Raw genomic sequence first — 7,959 nt, forward strand, 5'->3', positions numbered from 1 at the left:
GAAATTCTTTATTTAATTGTTTTCACTAAATAAAGAAATTAGTAATTATAATGATTTCATTAAAATTAATCTTTTTATCAAATTATATAATTTTCATTAAACACTAAACTATAATATTTTAAGTAAAATATAAGTAATATAAAACTATAAAATATTAAATCTTTTATTGATGCTATTATTTAAGAATGACTTGACTCATACTTTGTATTAACAAAACTATAAATCGTTTTGATTACTTTCATGAAAAAAAATTGAGATAATTTATAAAATTGGAATCATCAGTTTTGTGGTATAAAAAATATTTTTATAAAATTCAATTCAGTAGATTACTCAATTCTCTTGGATTAATTTTCAGTTTAATTTTTTTTCTCGAAACAAAATACAATAACGAGAAAAATGAACAATTAATAAGATACCACTATTATTTTATAGTTCAATTTTACTCAATTTTCTTGAATAACTTTACAGTTCATTTATTTTTCCATATCAAAATATAATGACGTGAAATATTAAGAATTAACGAGGTTTTAATTTAACATTATTAAATAATACAAAATAAAAACTTTATTAATACCGCGCATTTATTGCGCGGGATCTAAACTAGTAATATATAATTGAATGTATAATATCTTAATTATTCTCTTAAATTTTTATGATTGATTAAATTTCATAAATTTTCTAATGGCAACATCATAGTGTTGGGGTTGAACATGTGAAGCTGGTATCATTCTTGCACCTAAATGCGCACTTGTAATTGGCACATCCAATAGGTTGAACATAACAAACGCTTCCTAGTTGTGGCTCGAGTCTGCTCTTCCCTGCTTCAACTTCGATAAGTAATCTGCCATCGTTGAGTCTTGTTATAAGACGAAAACTCAAAATCATATTCTAAATTGCGCCAAACGTAAATTAACTTTGATAAAGACGTGTTATTCTATATAAAATAGTATAGAATATTACTTGAAAATTTATAAATACCGATTTCACATTGTTAATCATTAACTTTAAACTCTTAATTGTTTCAAATATAAACAAAATTATGTTAAGAAAAATTATATTCTGTAATTTATTCCTCTCTAGTTATAAACACCTATTTTCAATTATATATCGTAACAAAATAACGAGGCAGTAAAGAAATAAATATAACAATAATAAATACATATAAATATTGTTAATTAGTCAAATATTATTACATGAAGCTTTCATAGAGAACTTACGCTTCTACAAGTCTTAACAATATAGACAAGGTAGCCTTTTTGTGTTATTATATAGATAAATTTTGATTAGGCCATTGTTCACGGCAACTAAGCTAAAGAAATACTTAGCTCAAGTGTACAATTATGTTGCACATTGCAATGGTCGTTTTGGAAAGATTCCCGAGCTATGTAGTATGATATCAGAGGAATCCGAGGATAACATCCTCAAAGGCATCGGGGATGTCATCCTGCTCTATACACAAGACCAATCCTGCAACAATATCACTGTGATGGGTCCCGGAAGCCGATTCTCGATATTAGATACGGCTTCCATGTTGGGATTGGCAGGTATAATTTTTTTTATTTTATATTAATATTAAAAATGACACGGGTTCGTCTCATGAACTACACAACTAGCTCGATTGTACAAGACCCCGAAATTCAGGACCAATGCATAATAACTAGTTCCATATCTGTATACCGTAGTTCAGTGGCTAAAATCAAATGAATATCGTGCCATCTTGAATATAAGCCTACATTTGATTCATATGTTCTATCCTTACTTCTTTTTTTTTCTCTCTTTTACACCTATACAATTAACATTTTTTTTACAGGATCTCATTGCCTAGACCTGAAACCGCCTCACGAACATGATCCAAAATTGCTCAAACGTCAAAAGGACAAGGAACTGAAGATCGTTAGTCGTTGGATTAGATCGGCTAGATCATCAGGCCGTAGATTGTCAAGTCACGGAAAATATTTGATTTTCCTTATTATTTTAGCCATAAACCTAGCCTTATGACTGGTTTAGTATTTTATATGGAGTATTGAACATTTCAACCATCAATATTGTTTACATTTTTACAAACTTAATACTCCTACAATACAATATGTGCGAAACATCGATATTGGCACTGCCTACATGTTTACATGTTCATATAGAACAAATCTCGTTGTTTACATGTTTACAAACTTAATACTCCTACAATACATATGTGCGAAACATCGATATTGGCATTGCCTACATGTTTACATGTTGATATAGAACAAATCTCGTTCAAGTAACGTCGTATCTTTAAACTATTAGTTGGTAAATAAACATAACAGAAAGACTAAAGTTACAGATAAAAGATATTAGGGAAAATAATAAAAAAACTACGCAGCATATATTATACATATATTATATACTATAGGAAAAATGGCAAATTACTACCTATTATAGTAAAAAAATTTCAAAATACTACTTAATATACTTAATTATTCATAATACTACCTATATAGTTACAACTCTTTTCAAATTGCTACCTAGTAAAGTAAATGAGGTCATAATTCGAAGTTAAATCATCAAAAAATCAGAAATTAATGTGGTATACCCATTTTGCCCATCTTTACACATTTATACTCACTCCCATCTTCTACACCTCTACTAGCACGGCACCACCAAAAATCAACCACCACCACAACACGTCAACCTTAGTCCCACCATTTTCGATGTTGATAGTGGTGGTGGGTAGATGAACATGATGAAAAAGAAAGAATAAGAAAGAGGGAGTAGGATTATTAATAAGGGTATAATAGGGTAGATTATTTATAATTGAATTAATATAGGAGAAATTAATGAAAAACATCTTATAATGGTTAATTAAGACCTAAATTAGGTTATTAGGTATCGATTTGGTAAGAGTTGTAACTATGTAGGTAGTACTTTGAAGAAAACAGTATAATATGTAATATTTTGAAAAATCTTAACTATAATGGGTAGTAGTATGCAAATCGGCCTATACTATATATTAGAAATTGTATGACAAAACTAAACTAAATCATATAACTTTTTGTTTAATGGTAACAATCATATAATAGAACAAACTATAGCCTGAGAAATAACTTGTTTTTACTAGCTATGTGGGTTTTATTTAACCCGTTACAAGCTTAATAAGAATTTGTGAAAAAGGTAGGTAACTAGGGAAAAGTACCGATTGATTGAGTGGATAGTCACGAGTAGAAGTATTGAAATGGACATTGAAATGGACACAAGTGTGATTGTTTCTAATGGTTAATGAGTATTTGCTTAATTTGGGTGTGGACCATCATTTTCTTATTTAAAAAAAGAAATAAAGAAAATAGGCCTTGAACTTTTAGTACTTCTAAATTATATCGAACTTTTGCGTACCAAAAAAAAAAAATTTATACTGCATCGTGTTTCTCTCATCCTTTTCCAATGGCTTCGTCTATTAGCGTCAGCATTGTGTTGATACTTACGTTCTTAGTCGTCAGCGTCAGTGGAGTCTACCAAACCGCGTCATTCTCCACCATGATCACTGAAAAGTGGTATACGCAACTCTTGGACCACTTCGTGGACGGGGGTGATACCACTTTTGTGCAACGGGCCTTTGTCGAAAGATCATATCGACAAGACAAGCCGGTTGAAGACGGAACGCCAATTTTTGCGTTCTTTGGTGGGGAAGCGAGCGTCGAGACGTGACTTGGCGGAGGTGAGATTATCACGCTCGTGGCATCCCGGTTCGAAACCTGTTAGAATATATGTAAATATATTTAGTCAACCTTTGTATTATTGTATTCCTTAATTAGTGGTAACTAATTAGGTAGTTTAGAGATATGTTTCCTTGTAATTAGGTCATAATATCTTCCCTAACTTGTACATATACTGAGCCTTATTCATCAATGAAAGTCAAGCACAATATTCTTTCATGGTATCATTGTTTCCGCTCCTACCCTAGTTTCTGTCCTCACGACATCCATCTCCTTTTCTTTTTCTTGAAAACCAATCTCAATCATGACAAATTTAGGAACAACAAAAACCACTTCTCCTCCTACTCACTCGGTTTTTGCCGTTCACAATATCAAAAACCATGTCTCCGTCGTCCTCGGTATGGATAATGATCAACACAGGTTATGGGTGACGCTTTTTACGAATTATGCGAAAGCTAATCGTGTCTTGCACCATATCATCGAACCCAAGGGTAAGTCATCTAAGCCCAACACCGATGATGAAAAGGAGTTATGGGAAATCATTGATGCAACGGTTCTCCAATGATTTACGCAACCATCTCTGGCGATTTGTTGCAAACCGTGGTTGAAGATGACTCCACTGCCATGGAGTGTTGGAATCGCATTCGCTATATTTTTCAAGATAATCAACACTCGAGAGCAGTCACTCTCGAGCAAGAGTTCTTTCATCTGATGATGGAGGATTTTTCCTCTGCCTCGGCCTATTGTCAACGTGATAAGTGCATATTTTATACATTTTCATCCCCTATATCAACTCCATTTTATATGTCATTTAGCACTTACCATAGTGTTTTGAGCTAATATTTGTTATTTTAGTGCATTTGTTTGTTTCCACATGTTTTGTAGGATACTTGAGCTTTTTAGAGCTAAAATACTACAAGATGACCCACTAGAGTACAATGGCTAGCAAGACCCAATATTGGACTAGCATGGAGTGTTTGCATGGGGTTTTCTTGAAGAAGTTGATGGACTAATGTGTGCAATGAAATTGTGTCAACAAACCAAAGTCAAGCCCAATTCAAAGTCCAAGTCAAAGTGAAAAAAATAGGATTCCAAGCTACCTAGGATGCCGAGGTATTAGGTCTTAACCGGGTGATTAATCGCTCAATTAATCACCCACATAGGATTCTCCAAACAATTAAGAAGAGATTTAATGGAAACAGGCTGGAAGCACACGACCCCGATCAGGGTTGCATGTTCCTAGGTCGTTTACGTTTCACTCCCATCGCCTATATAAAGGGGAGGCATTTCAAGGTTTAGGATATCTTATCTTTACGTCTCAAATACTCTACATTAGCCTTAAGCATTATTTCCTCTCAATATTTTTCATAATAGTTTACAATATTATTAAGCTTGTAGTTCTTTAAACTTTTAGTTCTTAATACATTTTTAAGCATTTGGTTATAATTTTTTTTCTTCCATACAAGTTCATCTCTATTAAGGTATTTCTAATTCTAGTTTACAATTTTATATTTCTATTTAGTTTACACATAGTTTATAATTAAGTATTTTATTATATTACATTAGCATTATTTCTTTTACATGTTATATCACCTAGTTTATATAAGTCATATAATCATGCTTACCATTTCTTATAATATAGTTTATAATTTACACTTTAGTTTGAGTAGCTAAATTTCTTAGTCTAAGGGCTAGGGGAGCCATGCAAAATCAAGTATATAACATGTTAAAATAGGTTGATAATAATATTGTTCAAATTGCTTCTATCACATGTTTGCACTATAATGTTTAATCTTTGTTTAAGGCCTTATTCAATTGATTAAGTTTGTTCATTCGTTATAAAGTCTAGAGGCACAGAATTGAATTAGACTAAGCATGTGTAGTAGGACGACCTAGTCATGGACGAGAGTTTCTCTAGGACCCGGTCTAAGGTTGACACTAATGCCTTAAGGTGGGTGTCTCTAAGCCTAAGCAATTCACAATGTTTTTTTAATACCGAGTTTAACATAATTATATATTTACCTTTGCATGTGTGACCCGACCCCCTTAGACTCCTTTTTATTATATATTTTACAACATAGTTTTTGTTAGTTATCAAACCAAACAAACAAACCCAAAATGAAAATCGATCTTGATAGAAATCTTCCCATAGCATTTCACAATGTAATTCCCGTTTCCTTGTGTTCGACCCCTATTGCTACATTCATTTGTTGTTTAGGGTAATTATCTTTGCATAGGTACACGATAAGCCTATCAAATTTTGGCGTCGTTGACTCGTTGCCGGGGAAACGGTTTTATTGCGTTTTGATTTGTCGATTTTTATCTTGTTTTATTTTGTCTTGAGGAACACTAGTTCCTTGAGACAGTTACTTATCATTTTCCCAGAAATTGTTGTCTTATGCCCAGGTCCTCCCGTAGTGGAGAATTGCTTTCACCGGATTCCGATCCCGAGAAAACCTTTAGGAGAAGACGACGTTTTTGGAAGGAAGTGAAAGAGGCCTCTTCTCCCATACAAGTTGAAAGTGCTAGAAAGTCTTACTTAGACGATCTAGAAGCCCTTGAAGAGGAGGAGGTTCAAGTTCATCGTCTCACCACCACCACCATCTACTACTAAAAAGATAGTGAAACTTTTCACTCAAAGCCCACCGCGGCCATGCTTCTGGCCGGTATCACAACTACTCAAATTACCGCGCCGGAATTCGAGATCAAACCGGCTTTCATTAGCCTTGTGGAGAGAAAGCAATTTGGGGGAGGTCCTTTGGAGGATCCGAACTTGCATGTGCAAAATTTATGTGATTATTGCTCCATGATCCGTCAAACGGGCGTCACTCAAGCCCAAATAAGGGAAATACTTTTCCCTTTCTCTTTGAAGGACAAGGGCAAGCTTTGGATCAATAGCCTTAACCGCACCGCCATGGGAATCACCAATTGGGAGACTTTGGCTCTTGCTTTCTATCAAAGTTTTTCCACCGGAGAAAACTCAAACTTTGAGGAGCCAAATCACCGGATTTCGTCAACAAGCTCTTGAGAGCTTATATGAAGCTTGAGAGAGGTACAAGGAGTTGTAAAGTCAATGCCCACATCATGGGCTAGATGATTAGTTTCTAGCTATAACATTCTACAATGGATGTTGTGCCGAGTCCCGAAGAATTCTTGATTCCGCCAACAATGGGCGGTTTGATCAAATTGACACCGATATTGCTCATGCCACGATCGAATATATAGCGGTCCATGATGCTCAATATGTCAATTCCCGCATTGTGCACTCAAAGGTAAAGAAGAATCCTCCGACAATTCCGTCTTGCTAGCTTAAATTGCCTCACTCCGACAACAATTGGCGGAAAGGGATGCTAGAGATTATGTTCAACAACTCAATGCCGTGTCTTCAACAAGTCAAATCATCGTTTGTGATGGTTGCGGAGGTGTGGGTTATTACACCGCTCATTGCCAAGATTCTATTGAAGAGGTAAATGCCTTTCTCGCTTTAAGACAAAATGCTTATCCACCGGGTACATTCTCAAACACATATAATCCAAATAAAAGATTTTACCCGAATATGTCTTATAGAAGCAACAATGTGCTTAACCCTCAACCCCCACCACAACAAAATGCCTATGTCCCTCAACAACAAAAGTATAATCCTCCACCGGGTTATCAAAATCAACAAAGGCCACCTCAACAAAACTATCAACAAGGGCCACCACCTGAAAATGCCCAATGATATGTGCAATTTATATAGTCTTTTTAGCCTTTTATGGCACACATTTATATGGCTTTCTGTACCATTATGTATTGCAATATGCCCCGAATTGGCTACTTTGGTTTGTTTTGTCTAATTTGCAGAAATGAAACTGAAAGTGGTGAAACCGCGCGTTATCCATCCTATTTAGCATGCATTATAAGGAGACGGGAATATTGGAGCGAGAGTCATACCATGGAGTGCGTGAAGGATGGTTATTTGAAGCTGCCAAAGACGAGTTAGAGGCTGACTTGATGGACATCCACTCGATCGAGAAGAATTGAGGGTCGATCTAGTGGTTTGGCTGACACGAGGGTCGATCGAGTGATTCTATTTACTCGATCGAATTGGAGATTATGAGAGTTGCTCGATCGAGAGCTTTATTTGCTCGATCGAGTACATTAATTGGAGAAGACCTCGATCGAGTGGTCTGAATCCACTCGATCGAGAGGATTGCTGTCTTATGCGGGCTTTAGTAACCCGTGTTGATTTATTTTGTTAAGTATTTTCGCTCCCCTATATAAGGGAGTCGAG

General features: G+C 35.0%; 1 non-coding gene across 1 annotated transcript; it reads right to left on the reverse strand.

Moving 5' to 3' along the window:
• Positions 1-6,670: 6,670 nt before the first annotated feature.
• Positions 6,671-6,777, reverse strand: LOC141593638 (small nucleolar RNA R71). Its single transcript, XR_012521712.1, has one exon. It is a non-coding gene; the product is annotated as a small nucleolar RNA R71 (small nucleolar RNA).
• Positions 6,778-7,959: the final 1,182 nt, after the last annotated feature.

The sequence above is a fragment of the Silene latifolia genome, chromosome 7 (assembly GCF_048544455.1).
Source record: "Silene latifolia isolate original U9 population chromosome 7, ASM4854445v1, whole genome shotgun sequence".
Classification (NCBI taxonomy): Eukaryota; Viridiplantae; Streptophyta; class Magnoliopsida; order Caryophyllales; family Caryophyllaceae; genus Silene; species Silene latifolia.